Source organism: Psammomys obesus, unplaced genomic scaffold (genome assembly GCF_907164565.1).
Source record: "Psammomys obesus unplaced genomic scaffold, mPsaObe1.curated_primary_1811, whole genome shotgun sequence".
NCBI classification, from domain to species: domain Eukaryota; kingdom Metazoa; phylum Chordata; class Mammalia; order Rodentia; family Muridae; genus Psammomys; species Psammomys obesus.
Window position 1 is genome coordinate 32,569,369 of NW_026596069.1, and position 22,465 is coordinate 32,591,833.

Genomic DNA, 22,465 nt, shown 5'->3' on the forward strand with positions numbered 1-22,465 from the left:
ACAGCCCTTCTCTTATTGGGTCATATTAAGGCAATGGTTTGGGGACTCTCTGGGGAAGAACAAGACTCTAGAATACATCAGATCAGGCTACAGTTTTTCCTTCCTTTAAATGTTGATAAAAGATACCTGAAAAGAATGAAAACCGTGCTAATAGCCATTCAGCAATGTTAATGATGTCATTACTTTAGGCAAGAGCATCTAGCTTAAAATTTTCATTAAATTCCGTCAGAAATCGTTCAGATGCTCTGGTGTTGTTTATCACGCATTTAGGTACTTGCAGCTGCTAGAGACCATGTGGTTGAGTGTCTCATGGTCTGGGCAAAGGTCCCTTGCACTCTTGGATGATGATCAGTATAGTTACGTGTGCAAATTCCCTTGCAACAGAATCAAAGAGCATTGAAATTGTTACATATTGCTAGCCCTCCATTGTACCAAATATGCCTGAATTATGCAAGTTATTGGCTAAAGTTGGGATTTTTTTTTTAATTGAGGTTTTCATCATGATGGTATTTATTGTAAGGGGATCTGAACTGTAATATAACACAGTTACAGTCATAAATATAATTATGAGTGTGTGAGTGCTGAGGGAATACAGCAGAGGAGATTAATTAGAGACAGGTAGTTCCAGCACTTCCTTCTCCAAGGGCTTTGGGCTGATGCACGGGGAAGTCTTGTTTCTCACTAGATTTCTCTTTACCCCTAGGGACTCTCCTATACCAATAGCTATAGACAGAAGGGGAGGTCTTTCATCTGCTCTCAAATCAGAGGGACCCTCTGTGCCGTTTGTAGGAGTCTCATGTTACTCCTTTAAAATTTCTACTGGTACTGGAAAATACTGTCAAACTCCCAAAACTGTATTAATAAAAAGTATGTTTAACAATGGACCTAAAGAATTATGAAGCATGCGTGGGTCCTGACACGGCTGTGGCTGGGACACGTGGCCACTCTCATGTGTCTACTCACACATGAGGTCTTATATTCGAGTAGGGATGTGACACGCTGTCTCTTTCTGTCTCTTCGACCCCATAACATTTTATGGTTTCACATATTTAATCAGAGACTCCTAATGTTGAAGAGCAGGTCCATTAGCAGGCATAGGATTTGCATGTCAGTAAGTTATCTGAATAGATCTAAACAGTATGATCACCGCTGACAGTAAAACTAACTCAGGGACATAAAGGCAGGCGCTCTGATATTTGCTGATACCATGAAGGGATGCAATGGACTCCAACAGCAGTTAGAAATTCCTGGACGACTTGACTGCAACCCCTTGATCTCAAGGTTACTTTGATGTATCAAGAAATATTTAATTGCCACCAACAAGATGCATGACAAACTAGCAGGGGCACACATTAAGCCACAAATGAGAACTTTGTGCTTGTAGCCCCCAGGATAATGATCAAGTACATTGCGCTGACCATTAACTGCCCTGACAGTAGCACGGGGGGGGGGGGGGGGAGGAGTCCCTGCAACCCCACAGGAGTCCCTTGAACCCTTGGCTCTTTGGTGTCCCAGGTTGGCTTCCTCTAACTTGCATGTGAAAGCCTCACAGGAGGGTGTTTCAAATGAGCAGTTTCCAGGCAATCCTGACTTTAGGAGCAAGGACTTTCTTAAAACTCATGTCGATATTCTTTCAGTACCAAAGCACAATCAGTGACTACTGAGAGTTGGAAGTCACCATCAAGCAATTCCAGTCACCTGCATAGTTAAAGTGCCAGCGAGCACTTTTTATACTACTGAAAAGGTGAAAGCACTGAAGCACCAGCGAGGAAAACCTTGGGCAGGATGTAGCAGTCCAAGTTAAGAGGAGGAGTAAGGGTGATGTGGGGTCCAGGGCTTCACACAGTCATTAATTGTCGTCATGTGATTCAAATGCTCATTTCTTAAATCTTCACTCCAGATTGAGGTGTCCTCATTTCAGCTACAGATAAGTAGTAATGGCAACAGGGGAAGGAGAAAAAAAAAAAGAGAGAAAAGAAAAAACAAGAAATGAATAAAAGGAAGGAAAGGGCTAGGGTTGTTTGCATGTGATAAAGGATCAACAGTCTGTTGTTTGAAGGTGTCGAGAACATTTCAACGGTGTTTTCCAGCCCCAGACCCCAGCAGCAACCCGACACGAGGCTCCAGAAGCGTCACTGCACAGACAGCATGGGAAACTTTCGCCTTCAGTATGACAGCCAGGCTGCAGAGCATATCACCCTGAGGGTCGTCCCTGTGATTACACAGAACCAAGGGAACATGGTCATTTCTTGGCGTTTTAGTAACACTGATGCAAAGTGTGAGTGAAATTACAGGTGCCAGTTCCCACTGCAGAGCGCTGATAAACAAGTCCCCATTTCGCAGTGGCTGGTCACATCTGAGGCCTTTAGGGATGCGAAAGTCCTGGAAGGATTATTGCAAAAACTTAAAGACACTTTTGCTGCCATTACTTTGTTTTTAACCTAAATTAGTGGGGTTTGGGGAGGAGGGAGGTGCTTTTTTTAGAGAGCTGTAATGCTTATATCATACACCTATTTAAACACTAATCAAATAGCAAGATTGGAAAGGGGCTTAGGTATGGACTAGTTGCTTGGAAACTTTTCCAAATTGACCTTAAATAATCAGAGAACAATATAAAACTATGGAATTGTGGATTATGGTTCTTAATAATGAACACTATCATATTCTTCAGTTAAAATAACCTGCCTGGACTTGATTGATCATTGTTGATAAGCTCTTTTATAATGTAATTAGCATGCAATGTGGACAGTGTCAGAATCAACATAAGTAAAAGAACATGGTTCTTATTCACTATGGAGTTATGGATTTTGATAACCACAAACATATGATGTATTGGGAAATAGTTGATATTGAGACTTATTTTTGAAGAAAGCTCTTCTTTTAGTATAAATATTTCTTTATGCCTTCTGTCTGCTTTAAGGTTATTTGGTCTGGAAACAGAACTAGGGACAGATGATGCCGACGCTGGGTCACACCCTTCGTGATCTGTGCATTTCGCCTCAGCTCTCTTGAAGACTGATTACATACATGTATACTTAGTAGTGTTAAATCCTTCCACATGCTTCCCTGCCCCCCACCCCCTTTGATTGAGAAAGCAACAATACAAATCCTCTGACAGAAATCTGACATAGCCACTGGAGTCTGGCTGGCAGGACCCCTTCAATTAATGCACATGCTTTGCCATGGTATGACATAGATTGACAGGAAAGCAGATGTTTGCAACAATTTCGGTGGACTCTTACAGGACTTATTTGTAAAACAATACTCATTTTGGACCAGCAATATTGCTCAATATTGCTTGAACTGGTTTTCAAGCCTGATGAGCTGAGTTCAATTCTCAGAATCTACGTGTTGGAAGGAGAAAACTAATGCTCTCAAGCTAGTCGGTGACCTTAACACACACACACACACACACACACACACACACACACACACGCACGCACACACCACTAAATGTAAAACTATGTCTCTTAAAAAGAACACTTGAGCCTGGTAGTAATGCAGGGAACTTAAGAGATTTTACCCCTGGCCGCTGAAGCCTTTCAGTGTGCTCAGTATGGGAAGCATTCTCTACTTTTTTCTTCACGTAGATGAGCGGAGCTGCAATGCACGTTGATCTTGAATACGTTTGCAGCGGGAAAAGCCACCCCTTTGGCTGTGCATCGCTAGTGCGTGCAGACACAAGCACACACGGCCTTGGATGTGCAACATCAGATGGTACTTCACTGAGAAAGTAATCTGTCGGCCAGCATATGCCAAAACGAACGAAGAAAGGCCTGTGTGGCCTGCTCTGCGCTCCTAGTCTGCTATGGTTTGAATGTTGTCCTCCCTCTGAAACTCACATGTTGAAACCCTGTCTTTCAAGGTATTAGGAGCTGCTCTGAGTGAAAGTAACACCTTGAGAAAGAGGGGTGGGGGAAGGGAGAAACAGACAGACCAAGAGAGAACCCTAGAGAGCTTGTTTGCCCTTTCACCCTGAGAGAACAAAGTGAGAAAATTTCACCCTTGAGGAGGGGACTCTCAGCAGACACCAAGTCTACCTGCACCCCAGATCTTGGAACTTTCAGCTTCAGAACTCTATGGAATAATTCCTGCCATCCATAAGCCACCCTGGCTCTTAGACTTCTTTATCAGAGCACAAACGTACTGTGAGAGAGGAGAAGCATAACCCTAACACTTGCTGTGTGCTTATCGTTCTGGGGATGATCCCCATATTCCTCAGAACAACCTGAAAAATGAAACATCACTCTCCCTAACGTGGAGATGAGGCCCTGAGACTTCACATAGCTAAAGCCAGAATTTCAAGCCGAATTTAACTCTAACTCTAAAATTCATATTTTCTCGAATGTGCTGTGTTGACTTTTTCTTTATTCTGAAACTTTATATAAGAAGGACCAGAGGGAGAGAATTCCTTCAGAGGGAAATATCTAATATTATTTGAAATAAACTTGCAAACATACCTCACTAGGAAATCTACATGATGCAAAATGCCTCTTAAAAAAAAAAATCTCTTCTACATCCCAATTTGCATTTTCTGTTTTGAATAGCTTATCTAGAGAATTCCATCTTGATAGCTGCAGAGGGCAGGTAGAAACTGCTGCTTTTGATACAATAAAATCTACAACACTCTTGGCGATGACCTTTTCAATTGTGGTAGTGTTGTTTTAGCCAAAGCTTCCCTGGTTGCCAGGAAAAGCAAGCCACTCAAAAGAAGTTAATTGTGAAGGTAAAATGGGCCATCTTCTAGCCAGCCTGGGCAGGGGGCGTCATGGACAGGCCTGTATAGTCCTTGGACTGGATGGAAGGTTACACCATGCTGGACTGAGGACCATTGACTGAGGAATTTCCTGTTTCTCTATCCACCGGTGACTTGCTTTGCTGTTTTCTGTTTGTCTCCACCTTCTCCATTGGCTTCTGCTGACTTGTTGGCATGATCATGGTTGAAGGTCACTGCAGGTCTCAGATTTTCATGACCACCAGGTTGCCATCTGAAAAAAAAAAAAAAAAATCTTGAGTTTCTTCAATTTCAAGAGAAAAAAAAAACCTGATTTCTCAATGCTATTGGGTGTCTCTGGTCAGGTGTCCTCTATAGCAGACACCACTAATGTCCTTGTGAAGGGTGGCTATGCCTACCTCTCTAGCAAGGCTGCAGATCCAGGCAGCTCCTGGAGGAAGGGGTCCTTGGTAAAGTAGACACTTCAAAGACATCTCTACCCTTAAATATGACATAATCAGATATGGTCTTGTTATGAAAATATCTTCATATATTCTTTGACTTAGAATCATGTGCCTTCATTTTGCTCTTAAAATTATGACCCGTTGGGTGACTGTCCTGATGTCATTAGACAAAATAAACTAGACAAAAAGCCTAGGCTTTCTACCATAGCAGTGTGCATCATCTTCCAAGGAAATGCAGAGAACATTTGAAAGAGAGTTGTCTTGTTTTGCTTTCAATCTACAGTTTAATTTACACTTAGTACTCACGAATGCATTTTTTAATTTGAAGCCACAGTAGGTATTGGCTTCTCTTCACAGAACTACATTTTTGTGTTTTACCTAAGATTGGTGCTGTACTCTATTAGAAGTTTGTAATGCGTGTTCCTATTTTGCTAGTGTGTGAGCTTCCAGGAATGACGCACACCATGAAAAGTGTAAGTAGGGTAGAATGTTTGAGGCTGAGGAATGATTGTAGTTCAAGACTGAATACTCCTGAAGGGAGCAGTGGGCAGCACAACCATCTTTCCAATGTTTAGAGAAAGTGAGGTGTATGCCTGTCATCTCCAAATCACTGCATCTAAGCTAGCCTGATCTACTCACCAGTTTCTAGGACGGCCAGGGTTTCATAGAGATTCCATGTCTCAAATAAATAACAAGTAAATGAGATGTATAGAACATTTATATAACTTTTTTAATGTCTCCTAAACTTCAAACTAAAAGCTGCGAGGGGGTGGGGAGAAGAAAGAAGGAAAGAAAGGAAAAGAGATATAAAGAGAATGGAGAGTTATCTTCGTTGTCTAGATATAATGTAATTCCACTGTACTAAACTTTGTTAAATTTTCCAATGCTTAAAGAAGTAGTAGTGTTTGAAAGATGAAAGGAATTTGTTCCTGTCCTCAAGAAAACAGTCTGATACAGTCTGACAAAATAAAATGCATCCAAATATAAAGCATTTCTTTATTCTATTCATAATGAATCTCTCTGTTGGCAGTGGTCACTGTAGCAAGAAATAGATGGCAATTTTTCACTGAGGAACATTATAAATAAATTCCTGCAGTGCTTCACATGCCTGGAAAAGTCTCTGGAAATGGACCTTAAATGGTTACACAGTTAACATTCAGATATGAAGGAATTTGGGAAAATAGCAACTGTTTAAATATTAAACATCAAATTTTCCTTCTTTCAAAGGACTAATAACTTAGCAATAAAAATTGTCTTTGAATCTTGCCATCACAAGGTCTCAGGCAGGCAGTGGATTTTAAATAAAAATGTGCAGACAGTTCTTATTTAAGTAAAATTAACGGCTGAGCCAAGAGGAATGAATTAGTCTGACTGCCCCAAACTCACCTTGGCCAGACAACACCCCTCCTCCCTGGCAGTTTCTCCTTTGTGGCGCTGACTGCAAAGCAAGCTGCCCAGGATCGATGCTGTCAGGAAAATGCCTCCACACAGAGGTGAGGCCCTAATCAACTTCTCCTGCAGCTGCTGACCTGACCCTCGACGGTTAAAGAAGAAGCATGCAGCCATGAAAGTGGAGCAGAATGTGGCTATGGTATCAGAGGAAGGGTAACAATGAAGGAGTCGTCCTTGGGCATGAGAACAATGGGCCACCCAAACAAGAAAAGCCCCTTTGTCCATGGTAATCAGGAAACATTTTACTAGCATGTTAGTAGACTCACCCATGAGCAGGAGGGGAAAGAGAAGTTGACCTGCTAGGGCTCTAGACTCTTGTAGAGTCTAGAGGCTGATTTCTAGCTCCCAAATGATGACACTCTTAATGCCCCAGAGAAAGAAGACAGATCCCAGGAAAAAGTCACAGATGGAGATAGAAGATGGCTCAACATACAAAACTCCTATTGTCCTGCAAGAATAGGACCAGAATTAGGATCCTCAGGATCCATGTGAAAGCTAGGTGGGTGTGGCAATATATCTGTAACCCCGACAGTCCAGAGACAGAAACAGAGGCTTCATACCACCCCTCCCCCACCCCAGAAAGCTAGTTAGCTAGACTAGCCTAAAAGGCAAGTCTGAGTTCAATGAGACAACCTGCCTACATCCATGTAAGATGGAAAGCTACATGAAGATACTCAACATTAACCTTGGGCACGTATGCATGCACTCACACAATATGAACATGTATAAACACACAGACATCCACCATACACACACATGCAAAAAAACATAGATTAAAAAGTGGCAGATGGTGTCATAACCCAGGAGTAAAAATCTAAAAAAAAACAGAAACAAAAACAAAACAAACAAACACAAAAACATGCTTCTATTTTTTAACTATGCTGTGTCTCCTGCTGAACATAGTAATACTGATTGTCAGGAAAATGTTCATAGGGAAGGCATCATGGCATTATAGAATCTTGAAACTCAAGATAACAGAGCGTTCTGGTCAACCCATGTTATAAATAAAGAAAAGGAAAGTCAGCAAGATGCCAGAGCTCCTGAGATCACAAGCAAATTATAGACAGAGAATTGGTAACAAACGATACCTTCTCCTAGATGTAAGGACAATGCCTTTCCACTCTCAGCCCACTTCACTCTGGAATCCATCGGCTCTAGCCAGAACACTTCATCCCCATAAGCAGGCTGAATCTGAACTGTAAAACTGGTACAACAGTAAATGGCGACTTCTACAGAAAATACAAATCTCTCTGAAGATCATCTTAGTTTTGCACATGATATAGTCATGCCCCTGCCGGAGTCAGAGATCCTCAGTTGCTCTTACTTGGGTAAGAGAGCAGCACAAATGGCCATTTTCCTGGTATTTTCAACAGCAAGAGTAAGGACTTCAAAGGGTCTAAATGGTCTTGTAGATAGCACCGTTACACTGTCTTCCCTCCTTTGCTTGATTAATAGAATCACAATGGTACACATGAGGAAACAGGGCAGAATTGGTGTCGCTGGAGTGGACGTGGTACTCATGATCTGCTCCATCCTTAGATAAGATCATCTCATGTTTTCATCTTAAAAAGAAGCAAAGCGTGCAGAGACTGCCCCTTTTTATTTTAAAGACATGTGAAATATAAGTTCATTCGCTAAGGCAAGAACTATTATGATGTTGCAACAGAGCCAAAGGTGTCGTCACATTAGATATGTCACATAGGGATGCTGAAATGAGTTTTAAAACAGGGAGAAAAACACAGTTCTCTCCAGAAGCAAATAAGCAATTGGATTTCAACAGACCTAACTTGGATTTTTATTATCAAGACTCACATTATGAGCTGGGGGCATGGCTCACGATGGAGTACTTGTCCAGTACTCAAGAGGCCTTGGGTTCAAACAGGCTAAGCATGACCATACCACATGTTTATTTATGTATTTTTTGCTTGTAGATTTTATTTTTTAATTTTTTATAATTTTAAAATTTTGGTTTATTTACTTTACATCCCTCCTCTCCTCCAAGCCCTCCCTCCCCTTCCATTCTCACTTTCTCCCCAGAAAAGGGGAGTCACCTTCTAGTATCAACCCTCTCCAGCACAGCAAGTCACATCAGGACTGAGCATATCCTCATCCCCTGAGGCAGCCCTGCCTGGGGGAAGTGATCCAAAGGCAGGCAATAGAGTCCATGTTAGAAAAAGCTCCCCCTCCACTTGCCAGGCACCCCACATGAAGACCAAGCTGCCCATCAGCCACATGTGTGCAGGGGCCTGAAGCCCAGACCATGCGTGCTCCTTAGTTGATGTCTCAGTCTCTGTAAGTCCCCATGGGACTGGGTTAGTTGTTCCTGTTGGTCTTCTTGTGAGGGTCCCAGCCCGCCCCCAACCCCAGGTCCTTCCATCTTTCCCCAACACTTCCACAGGACCCTTGGAACTCAGTCTTCTGCCCTCCCCCCCCCTGGTTAGGAGTCTCAGCTAGAATCACACCCGTATTCTCCCAGGAGCCAACCCTGTCACAGGCCTTCAGCTTGACAAAGAGATGCCCCACCCCTTCAGTTTCCCTTCTTGTTCCCAGCCCTCTCACCCTCCAGTGATATCACAGGTTATAATATCAACATTCAGAAGCCTAATGGAGGAGGATCTTGAGCTCAAGGTCAGCCTTGTATAGGGAGATGATATCTAAAAAAGAGAAAGAAAAAGATTTACATTATTATCAGTTTTCTATAAGTTACATGGAATTATGAAGACCTCAAAGACAGTGAAAATGAGACTTTATCCAAGTAGATGACTTAGAAAGGCATGCTAGATGTGTGTGTGTGTGTGTGTGTGTGTGTGTGTGTGTGTGTGTGTGTGTTTTCTGAAGATCTTTAGACTTCTTTCACAATTTTACCTAAGGTTTACTTTTACACATTAAGAACAGGACATAAAGAAACAGTAACTGATCCTGGATTCCACCAGGAACAACCTGGACAGAAATCAAGATCTGTTCAGTTCCAGGGACACTTTTTTAATGCCCATTTCTTTGTGAGAAATGGGGCAGCATTTCTCACACAAGGGTGGTTCTGAGCCTTAGTCATATTTTCTTTCCTTTTTTAGATTTTTTAATTGACTTTTTGTGACTTTCACATATTGTTTCCCAACCCCACTCATCTCCCAGTCCTTCCATATCTGCCTCTGCCCTTGCAACCTCCCACACACACAAAAACCAAACAAACATGCATCTTGAAGAGGAAGCTGTGGGGTGTGTCGTACAGACCACTCTCTTGCCAGCTTTACTTGCAAATGTTCATTGCAGTGAATCATTGGTTTGGTTAGAGGTCTCTGGTTTCTAGTACATTATCAATACTAGAACCTCACCTGTTGTTGCCCTGTGTCATGACGATCCTGCCGCTTTGGATCTGCTGGACATGCCCTCCACGAGCTCCGGCTCATAGATGGGGTGGATGTTGGGACGGGCCAACTCAGAGCCCTGGATCTGAGTCTGGGCCGTAGCTGGGTTGTCAACTCGCCAGCTCTCTCATGTTCTCACCACCGGGGCCAGCTTTGCCCAGGCACCGGGCAAGGCCAGCCCTTCTGGTACTGCAGGCAGTGAGGGGTGGCGTGCTGTGGGGGCTGCTCCTACCTTCTGATAGGCAGAAGCTCCAAGAAACACACCACAAGGACAACGACAAACCCACCACCTCTTCTTTACAGCGTATCTGCTTTTGAAAGATACTTTCTTCCCTCATACCCAGATGTTAGGAGAGGCAGTCTCCTCTTTAGAGGCTCTTCTCCTGCGGTGTAAATCATCAAAACATTGAAAAGGCCAAGAAGAGCAGCAACTGGTAGGAAGCAATGAGCCCTTGTGGCCACCATCAAACAAATGCTGTCAGTACACAATCACATTTCTGTTTCACTTGCCTTTCCTCTTGTGCCCCTGGCTCCATGCTCCAGCTTCTCTAGACTCAGCTCTTCAAAATCCTGCTTAAAAACACATTTCCCCTCTAGACACATCCCAAACCCTTTTCTACATCTTTTTTCCCTTTCTACCTGTTCTGCATTCCTTAAGGCCAAAGCATGTTAACAATGACAGAATCCTTTCTGAGCACACAGTAAGGATGCTGGGAAAGCCCACACATTAACAACTTGCTCCCAACCTCTCTGAATGGAAGGTCTCTAACTCAAAAATCCTGTGTGACTCAGAAGACTTTTCAAAGATCCATGTTCTGGAAAGAGAGCAAAGTTATTACTAAGAATGTCTGGTTTATAGTTGGGAAGAAAAAGACGCATAGCTTTCGTCTCTCTCTGGTCTGAGCCTCTTTTCTAAGCCACCCGGGTTGGCTTCACAGTCCTGTGGTCCAGGGCTCCAACAGGAATTTTGGGGAGCTGAGGGCCAAAGGAGAATCAGTTTAACAGCCCAAAGCAGGGGAGCCAGCACCATGGCCTTCTGCACCGTGTTGATCCTTTGGTCTGATACTTGTTTTTCATTCCATTTTCTTTTAATTATGTTCACTCCATATCTGACCTGAATAACACCATTTTTTTTTTTTTGGTTTGTTAGTTAATTTTAATGATACCAGCACATTGTCATTAGAATGGTGTCTCAGGTCATAGTATATTGCAGGGAACAGATTGTTAATTAAGTGGTAATGTTTTCTGAGTTTGGATGTGATTCCTAACGTTAACAGCTATTAGTTACCTTGATGTGGGAAAAAGAGAAGAAGAATCAGTGTCTGAGAACCGCTGTGTGTTTGCAGCCTTCCCCAGTAGAAGCACATCACATACACTGCTCAAAGCAGCAGCTTTGCTGACGAGGCACTGACATAGTTAAGAAAAACCATGAATCACGAGGGGCCAGGAAAATGGTACTGCCCGGCTTACATTCAGAGGCAGCATAATTTATAAAGCACCAGGACAGTGGGAGGTAGGCTGTCAGAAATGCTAAGTTCTCTGTGGAATTATTACATTCTCTTTGAAAGATTCGATGTCATTGGAACGAGGTAATCTGGGGGAGCTCGGAGGTTCTGTGCAATTGGGAAAAGTGCAAAGATACTTGGAAATGAAGCCAAATTTCTTAGCAGTTTCCCCACTGGAAATCAAGCCCAAGGTCTTATGAAAACAGGCTTTCTTTTCTAGCATCAGGAGAAAATACTGTAAAGATGCCTATGGCACTTTGAAACTTCCATAGTCACCAAAACCAGAAAGGTCAGAGCTATGCAGAAACAGCATCGACTGTGCCTTTCAGATCTATGTCTGCTCCTATACTCTTTTCAATTATTTAAGATTGGCTATTGTCTACAGGTTCAAAGAATAGAGACAACAGAATAATTAGCAGTATGTGCTGATGATGTCAGCAAACTTATTTCAGCTATTATATTTCTCATTACTTTTGATGACTACTAACTTGTAACATCATCTAGTCTTTCCTTGGGATTCTGTTAAGTACTAAGTGCTAAGTACTGTGATAGGTACTTTGCATGGGTTATTTTATTTAACTCTCCAAAAGTGGAAATGCCACCTGCAACTTGCAGACTTAGAGAGACCTAGCAGTGTGCCCAATGTCACACAGGGTGTTAGTGGTGAAGCCTGTGTTCCACTTCCCGTAGCTTTTTATAAATGTATCAGGTTTTAATCTAATAAAAAAGATTAAAATGACTAAATCTACTTGACATTTTGGAATGGACTATGATTCACCTTGAAGAAGAACACTTTGGATTTTGGCATTGCAAACTGGCTATTTTTTTTTTCAAATCATTTTTATACAATTCCTGTCTGCTCCTTTATGCTGCCATGCATGCATTCTCTGAATACGGATGACATCACTGCTGTTAACAGCTCCACGGAATGTTCCTTTGAAGAAAACGTTTGTCCAGCTTTCAGAAGTGGTATCTGCACAGTACTCCCAAGCCACCCCAACCACTGCCAGCTCACGTCCACCTCCTCAGCTCACCCATGGTACCTGGAAGCAGAGAGCTTTCTTCTCATGGATCATAGTAGGTCTGTCTAGTACCATCTATTTCCTTTCAAGTCCACTGTATCCACTAAACAGGTGGCCCCATTTCTGAAGCATTTGTAAGGAGACTTCTAATGGTTTCTATGGCGATAAAATATTAAAACATTACTTCAAGCCATTTAAAATGATAATTGGCTGAAACAAGTACATGTATTTTTGTTTCTTGCCTGACTATTGAAAGGTCCATGGAAACTTGGTTAGCAGTTTGCAGAAGCTTTTTCCTCCTCACTTCTGGGTATCAGGCAGCAAGCTGGTCACAAACATTGATTTCATGATGAATGGCTGCAGAGCAATTTCTCTAGCGGAGTCTTTGGTGGCAAGTATTGCCATTTCGTGGGTACAGAGCGACCCAAAATGACCCGTCAAGCCCATGGACAAGCTTAGTGCAGCAGGCAGGCCTGTTCTTCAGGCTAGCAGCTAGGCCGTCTCTCTTCTGAATCAAGTATTAGAAGAGAGTCTTTCCCATTGTGTATGATGCCAGAATAAACAGTTTCCTCACAAGGGAAGCTCTTTGATTCAGTCCCACTCAACAGAGGGTCATGGATGTAGGGGGGCACTGTGGGAAGGGAGCAGGCTTCAGGCTCGCCAGAGCTGGATTCGGGGCTGGAAGCCCCTGAAAACCTTATTTACCCGCTTTCATCCTTTCTTGACCTGAAAATTCAAAACAATAATGCATATACAGTCAGGGTGTTTTAATCTAATACCTACATGGTCCTGTGTTATTTTATTCATCATGGTGAGCAGATACCTGATTAAACAAATAATAACTGGAGAGAGGGAGAGAGTTCTTAGCGCATGGCTTGAGGGGAAGGACAGTCACCTTGATGGGGAAGGAACGCTTACAGTGCTCACTGCGTCTGCGGCCACTCGCTCATGTCCTACCAGACAAGGAAGCAGAGGGAGCAGGGTGGGCTATAAATCCCAAGGCTGGTCCACAGGGATCTACCTCCTCCGCCAAGGCCACACCCCAAAGGGCCCACACCCTCCCCAAACAGTGCCACTCTCTGGACCAAGTGTTCAAACACACAAGCCTCTGGGGGACGTTTCTCACTCACACCTTGATGGAACCTTTCTTGCGGAATTCTCAGAAGCCAAAACCTGTTCCAAGTGAGTCATGTCCCTCACCTGGGTTTACCAGGACACGATAAGGGAGTCCTGTCTAATACATTGATTTGCCGAAGCATGCGTAGCCACTCATTTGCCCATTCTTCGCCCCTCTTTCTCCTACGTCATCAGCTCTCCCTTCTCATTGGCCAGTCCTGATGGCAGCTCCTCTCGCTCTACAAAAGTGTCACGCCATCTGGAAAAGCCGGATTCTTCTCAGAGAGTAGAGAAGCAAAGCTACGGAACAAATGTCAGAATTCTGCCAGGGAGCAGGAGGGGAGCTGTGAACACACACAGTGAACACACACCCTGAGTGCTCTGCTTGGTCAGACATATTATTGAACTTAGTGCTTAGGACCTAGAAGAGGCTCCATGCGGCGGACAAGCCAGATGCCCCTCTGCTAAGCAGGGATGTGGAACGTAGTGATGACTAGGACCTTCCACCCAGGAGCCCTCAGTGTCAAAGTTATGACAAGTTTTGCTTCAGATTCAGTCTGTGTTAAGTACCTACATCATCATTAAAACGATAAGCACAAAGTCTGTTATTTTGCTCAACTATCCTATAGTAGAACATTCACACGACATGAATGGCAAATTATATTTTCATTACATATTATATATAATTACATATTCCAGAGGACTAAGTTCAAAACAAGCAGGGAACATTTCATTAAAAGGCAACAAAACAAAATCACCAAAATTAAATTATTCACGATATATATTGATTAGTATGAGATATAGCAACAAATGCTATTTGTGGATTCCATAATCATGGGGCAATCAACATCCATACATTTTGTCACCACCTTTGCCTGTCATTTCACACATGCTTGGGTCAGAATGGTATAGAAATCAGTTTGCTCCTTCCTTCCTTTTTTTCTTCCTTCCTTCCTTCCTTCCTTCCTTCCTTCCTTCCTTCCTTTCTTCCTTCCTTCCTTCCTTCCTCTGTTCTAACTGCCATTCTATTACAGCCTCAAATAGGTAATATTGGGTCTGAAATTAGCTACTTATGAAGTGTAAGGTATAACAAGTTATTTAACATTTCTGACCTTCAGTTTGAAATCTCTTAACTGAGGCTGAAGGAATAGTACCTACCTGTGGTCTGCGGCCTTGGCACCCTGAGTGAACAGTCTCATCGAATCGTGTCCACATTATGGTGTTGTTGTAGGGACCAAATAAAGTGATGCAGCTTCCACACCCAACAGAGTCCAGCACAAGTGCACTCAACAAATGATAGTATTATTGCTGCTATTCTAGTTGTTCATTATTGCCTTCATATCAATTCATTATTGAAGCTGGATTTTATGAGCTACAAACAGGAAATAGTTTCAATTGTTTTGAAATTCCACTGCTCTTGAAAACATTCTTTCTGATTTCACTTTGCTCCTGCGTATATTTTCTTGTGGCATTTGGATATTAAACAAGAGCCTTACTAACAAAATTTTCAAAGTCTAGATTAATTTAAATTAAGACTTCCACTTACCCAGGGTGAGGCCATTCCCTCAACTAGGTGATCATGCCCAGAGAGTCTACAGGATTGAAAGGAACCTCATAGACTCTGATCCTTCCTTAACCCACTTTGTCCCTCCTTCTCAGTCAGCTGTTTCTGGCTTCTTTGGGGCTGACAGTCCAGAGGAGACATGAGAGGTAGATGCAGCTGGAGAAGAAGCCAGCTGCTGCTCCCGGGGCCTCTGTGGTAGTCTGTCTGTCTCTCTAATGACCTCCATCCTGACAACTATCCAGTTGTAAGTGTTCTTTCTTAGAGCAGAGCTGTGGGTTCTAAGACCTTTGTACTTCCTTGTGAAGGACATTGAACACAGCAGAGTACATACTAGCACTAAAGAAGACAGAAGCATGTGGATCATGAGTTCAAGACTAGCCTGAGCTATTATACAAATTGAAATATCTTTAAGTGTCAAACAACATAACCTTTCCCCAAGAAAGCAATATTCCCTCTGATTCAGGTTTGACCATGGAGTCCAAATACCTCCTCTGTGGTTTGGTTTTTGAGAGGGAAATTCATCCCCTTTCATTTTCACACTCTGAAGGAACCCATTGATTTCTTTTCTGCCCTTGCCAAAGCCCATGCCAGAGCCTGCTTCTTGTTCCTTAGAGTCCAGGAGCTTTTGGTGTGAGAGAGGACAGAGCACAGATGCCCTCCCTCTTCACACCTTCCCTTTAGTGATGCTATAAATTTTTTTTTCTAGAAAATGAGGGCAGTCAAAACAAAACAAAACCCCTAGCTGGCAGATCATGCATGAATGTGTTTAGCAACAAACTTTAGAATGTGTAGCTGTTCCTGCCTATTGTCCTCAGCCCTGGAGCTGCAGCGGAAGCCTGCAGACTACAGGAAAGGCCCTATCCAGCATCTGTTACATTTTTATTATGCCTGAATTTTTACAAGTGTTTTAATTGGTTTTCCTGCCTCTATCCCCACTGTTTCAGTCCTTCTCATGCATAACTGTTAGATTAATTTTTCTTAAAATATTGGTTCTTGTCTTTCTTTCTTTCTTTCTTTCTTTCTTTCTTTCTTTCTTTCTTTCTTTCTTTCTTTCTTTTTTTCTTTCTTTCTTTTTTCAAAGATTCACAGCTTGGTTCCCATCCCAACAGCGCCTTGAAACAGTAAAGGAGTTCGGGCTACATAGTGAGACCCTATTCCCAAAACAGAGGAAGAAGGAGAGAGACAGAGACAGAATGAGAGAGAAACAGAAAGACAGACAGACACACAGTGACAGAAACAGAGACCCTAGACCTCACGGTTGCAGTTTCTGTAGCTGTAAAGTTTAATGCAGTATTGGATACTTCAAACTACGTTTGTCAAAAGTAAAGTCCCTCAGCTACACATAGTAACTCTATTGTAGTATAATCAGAGACCCCAAGGCATAGACTGTATCCCTTTAATTTCATATTCCCTTTACAGGTGGCCTATTGCTGTATACTCCCACATTGCTCAGGGCTGGTTTATTCCAAAGCCACATTCTATATCAGAAACCATGAAGTGTAAAGTCTAGAAACCTAGAGTTTCAGAATGCAGTGGACACCTAACTCATCTTTCCTATTTTATGCATACAAGACTCAAAAAGGTGGCGACTTTCCTAAGTACACCAGGTTATTTGAGAGCCAAGGGGAACTGGATTCCTCTGGACTCCCATGCCCAAGATGGCTGCTGTCCCACATGCAAACCACTTTCAAGTTAGGCTTGTAGTAGAGAAAGTTATCTCTCACTGCAGTGGAAAGAGAATACATGTTCTAAATCTGGGATTAAAGCCAGGTGTGTTAACATATGCCTGTAATTCTAACTCTCAAAGCTGAAGCAGGAGGATGCCCTATCTGAGGCCAGCCTAGGCTACATATACACTATCTCAAAAGTGTAATGAAGCTGGTGTTAAAGCCTTCTCTAGTAGAATGTAGGGAGATTAACTACTAAAAAAAGTTCAAGTGGATTGTAAATTTGTCTCAAGATGCTAATGAATCTTTTGAGGCACAGGGTATTTCTTGGAGAGAAAAGGTTAAGGACAACATGAACCAAATTATGTTAAATAATAATGCACCAGGAAATAAGATAAAGGATAAAGAAAGGAAGGATGTTGGCCAGCCCAGGGCTTGGAAAATAAAAATGGAAAAAAAAATTCCAGGAAATGGAGCAAGCAGGGAGACTGGAGGAAAACATTGGCTAAAACAAAACTCCCCTAGACTAAAAACTTTAGAAAGTTTAAGCACTTTCTTAGACTATGTTGTGATCAACACTCATGGCCCAATAATCTTTACTTGAAGTTTCTGACATACACACCACTGGATACTAAGAATTAAGGACAAAGCAGTTTGCCCATGCTAGGAGATGAGGGATAACAAAGAGTGGAGGAAGAGACTGACTGGTAGGTTGACTAGCAGAATGGTTCCCCAGATATGTTCATGTCCTAATCTCAGGAACCTGTGAGTGTGTCATTTACAGAGTAGAATTAAGATCACTAATCAGGGCTGGAGAGATGGCTCAGAGGTTAAGAGCACTGGCTGTTATTCCAAAGGTCCCAGCAACCACATGGTGGCTCATAACCATCTATAATTAGATCTGGTGCCCTCTCCTGGCATGGAGGCAGAATACTGTACAATAAATAAATAAGTAAATCTTTAAAAAAAATCACTAATCAACAAAAGAGAGCTTCCTTGGCTATCCCTGGCTTCTAGAGGCCACCTGCATTCCTGAGTTCATGGCTTCCATAGTCCAGCTTTAAACCAACAATGCCGGTGGCGTCATTCTCACGCCCTGAGCGTTCTGGTCTCTTTGCCTCCCTCCTCACTTTTAAGAGACCTATGTGGAGAAGGTAAAGGACATTCTCCCTCAATCTTGGGGAGAGGGAAGGGGAGGCGGTCCTGCTGGTACTGACTTTAACCTCTGAAGTCAATGCTAAGCTTGCAACTCCAGAACTACAAAATGACATATTTGTGCTGTTTCAGGCACTAAATCTGTGGCTTACAAGACCAATACAAAGCTAATAGGCCTAATTTAGGTTTGATAAGAATTTTAGTGCTAATATTTAGCCCCAAACTCTTCAGGTCCCTTGTTTTTCTGGAATCAGTCATGTGACAAGGCCAGGTATGGTTGCTAATCTCGTCTCTACAAAGCTGGCCTGAGCTTACTTCTCACATTGTCTCTCATGTACCTCTTCATGGATGCTTTTTCTTGCTCAACTGGAGCACTGGTGCCCCAAACTTGCTTCCTGTGCCTTTCCTTGTTGCTTGGAAAGCTGTAGCTCCTTTGACTTGTGTGCTGCATGACAACCAGATTGCTAATAATTAGTTGGGTCCTCAAGATCTACCTCCCACATTATCATTTAAATCTCCGAGGCTCTCTCAAACTTCCCCTCAGAGCTGTCCCAGTACTTTGTTCTTAGCTCTATTACAACCACTTGTGATAACTTGCTTACAGCTTGGTCATTTGAGTGTATCTCTTAATTCATTGTGTTGACTAGAAGCTCCCTTGGGGCATAACATATATTGTCTTTATATCCATAGAGAATCAAACAATCTTTTTATATCATAGATGCCTAGTTCATTATTGTTGAATAAGGTCATACAGTGTTTGTTTATACAACTTAATTAAAGTGGAATAAATTTTAGTATATACTATCAATGCCTACCTACCTATCGTGTACACTTTTTGAATGCCATGATTCACAAAGATTAACCAACATCCCCAAATAATGCTTTCATATTTTAGGGTATCATTCAATCTTCAATGACGTAAACACAAATTTTGTTGTAGCTGTGACATTCCCTGTTTACCTCTGTTATTGTCCCTGAGTTATTAATGGCACCTCTTTCATGTCAAGAGCATCATCATATGAATGATGTCATATGACATTATATGAATGTCCAATCAGGTGATAGTTAAACTTTCTGAGGGCACAGGTTACAAAGAGAGCTTCCATTATTTCTGGGAATGACAACTGGAATCTAGTCACTCTCGCCAAATATCCTTTTGGCTCCAGTTGGCATGACTCTTTATTCTGTCATTTTATTCTGTCTTTATTCTGTCATTAGACACTAGATGTGCCCCTCCTTGTCTCTGTCTCCTTACATCTCTGCTTCTCATCCCTGGCTAGGTGAGTCTGCAGTGGTGAGATCTATGGAGGAAGAAAAGCAAAGAAGGCAGGGTAAACCTCAGGTTGGCTGCTCATTCCTCACTCCCACTATTCATGTACTCTACCTCCATCATTCTGTTCCTGTGTCTATTCCCAGCACTCTACTCTCCATTGTTCTGTTTCCTCATACCTAATAGATGGCGATACTTTATACGTCCCAATGCCCATAACCAAGTTTAGCCCCTCATTCCACAGGAATGACCCCTAACCTGTCTCACTTCCAGGCTAAGTCACTGCTTCATATGAGAGTGTTTCCCAATGTCTCATACCACAGTTCAACATATTTCCCTGCTGCAGGTCTGGAAAATGTGTCTGGGGAGCTGTAGATGGAGGCGTTAAGATCTTTTACTCAATAAAAGATTGCAAAAGTCAAAGAAGATTCACAAATTCTTGATGGAACCACTTTAAGCATTTTCTTTCCTGTGGAACTTCTTAAAGTCTTTAATATGCAAATTTACAACACGAATCTCTGAAGAGAGAGATATGTGATCTGCTGTATTTCATACACTTATTTGACCTTGAAACTTTTTCCTTTGAAAGTTTCTTAAAGGTATATTATTCCATGAACACATTAACATGTAGGGGATTATGTGTCAGTTCCTACGAATTGACACAGGGATTTGTGTGGACACAATCCCAGGGATACAGTGCTGCTACAGTCTGCATTTCTTGCTCGTGGCAGATTGCGAAATGGGTAGAGGAGCAATCCAATTAAAGACTGTAAGTATAGGGCAGGGGCGTAAGGATGGATGGGACTGGGAAGAGGGCAGGGAGGAGACTGGGATCGGGCTGTAAAGTGATGAAATAAATAAATAAGGAAAAATAAGGAGATACATGATGAAGAGGATGGCTTGTAAAAGCTGGTGCTGATCAATGTGCGCTATTAAAGTTAGAGAGGAGAAAGTGGTACCGTGCAGCTCTAAGTAGGCTGACTACGCTGTGCATTTCAAAGTCCGAACAAGACAGACAGAGGGCACACACCGTCATTCCAGCACCTGGGAGGCCGATGAAGGGCTGTGAGTCGGAGACTGCTCTGGGCTGTGCAACAGTAACCCCATTGTTAGCAAGAAATGCTAGAAGAAAAAGATTTTCTTTTTCTTTTCTTTTCTTTTTTAGATATAAAACATGGTAAATATTTGGCACGTTTATCCTCATACAACATAAATATGTTGAAAAAAAACATATTAGTCTCTTAATATGGTCAATTTATTTTGAGATAGGCTTCAGTATATAGCCCAGGCTGAACTTGAAATGATGACCTTCCTCTCGAAGCCTCCTGAGTGCAGGGATTATAAGCATGTTTCACTGTGGCTCAGATAAAATACATAATTCTTACGTTTTGTGTTTTTATGTTTAAATTAAAAATACTTTTTAAGAGGAAAGAAAGGCTAATCTCTATCTAATTTCAGCTTTGTGACTATTAGCCGGGAATTTCTGCATAAGGTTCAGTCATGTATGTCTTCTGATTTTTCAAAAACAACACGGTCAATGGTGCTGCTGAAGTACAATAAATAATGCCTTGCTCAACGTGCATCCCAGGATTTTTTTTTCCTTCTTCTTTTATTATTATTTTGTTTTTGTTTTTGTTCTTTGGAGGTAGGATGGGGTGGTGGGTTGGTCTTTTTGTTTGTTTTGTTTTTTGAGACAAGTTTTCTCTGTAGCCTTGGCTGTTCTGGACTTATAGACCAGGCTGGCCTTGAACTCACAGAGCCTGCCTCTGCCTCTGCTGCCTTTGCTGAGATTACAAGTGTGTGCCACCACACCCAGCTGCATCCCAGGAATTTTAGGAAGATAAAATTAAACAATTAAAAGAGAGAATTTTGGGAACAGTCAGGTTTTTTATTATCTTTTTTATATTAATCACAGGTTATCCCAGCCGTAGCCCCCTCCTTCCCTTATCTCCTCCCTGCCCTTTCTAAGTCCACTGATAGGGGAGGTCCTCCTCCCCTTCCATCTGACCCTAGCTTATCAGGTCTCTTCAGGACTGGCTGCCATGTCCTCTTCTGTGGCCTAATAAGGCTGCTCCTCCCTCAAGGGGCAGAGGGTTCGAAGAGCTCACCATTGAGTTCATGTCAGTAATAGTCCCTGTTCCCCTTACTAGAGAACCCACTTGGATACTCAGCTACCATGGGCTATATCCGAGCAGGGGTTCTAGGTTATATCCATACATGGTTCTTGGTTGGAGAAACAGTCTCATGAAATACCCCTGTACCCAGATATATTTGGTCCTTGTGGATCTCCTGTCCTCTCCAGGTCTTACTAACTCCCCTTTCTTTCATATGATTCCCTGCACTCTGCTGAAGGTTTGGTTATGAGTCTTAATATCTGCTTTGATACACTGCTAGGTAGAGTCTTTCAGAGGCCCTCTGTGATAGGCTCCTGTCCTGTTACTTGTTTTTTCCTACATCAAGTACATATAAAAGTACTATGTTTTTTCTTGTTTGTTTTTTTGTTTTTTGTTTTTTTTTTTTAAAGCCTGGTGGCACAAGCCTTAAAAAAATAGGTTTTTAAAATTTTTATTACATTTTATTTCTTTATATTTTTAAAGTAATTTATGTGTATTCCAAGGTGTGTGTGTGTGTGTATGTGTGTGTGTGTGTATAAGTCAGAGGATAGCTTGAGGGAGTTGGTTCTTTGCTTTCACCAAGTTGGGCCCAGGGATCAAACTCAAGTCCCACCGAGCCATTTCACTCACAGGCTCATGTTTTTGGATTGGTCCCTAGTTGGGGAAACTGTTTTGAGAACTGTTTAGGAGGTGTGCCCTTGCAGGAAGAGGTGAATGGGGCCAAGCTTTGAGACTTCAAAAAGCCTCAGGTTTTTTTGTTTTGTTTTGTTTTGTTTTGTTTTGTTTTTTGTCTCTCGCTTGTGGATCAGGATGTGAGCTCCCTACTGCTCCAGCACCTTGCCTGCCTGCCTGCTGCCATGCTCCCACCATGATGGCCATGGACTCACCCTCTGACACTGTAAGCACTCTAAAAACTCTTCTATAAGTTGCTTTGGTCATGATGTCTCTCTCATCGGAGCAACAGAGAGGTACCTAAGATAAAGGACAAGGATGCAAATCCATAGAAAACTTCGACCTTATTTGGTTCAAAGCAATTTCATCTAAATTGTTTTCCCCA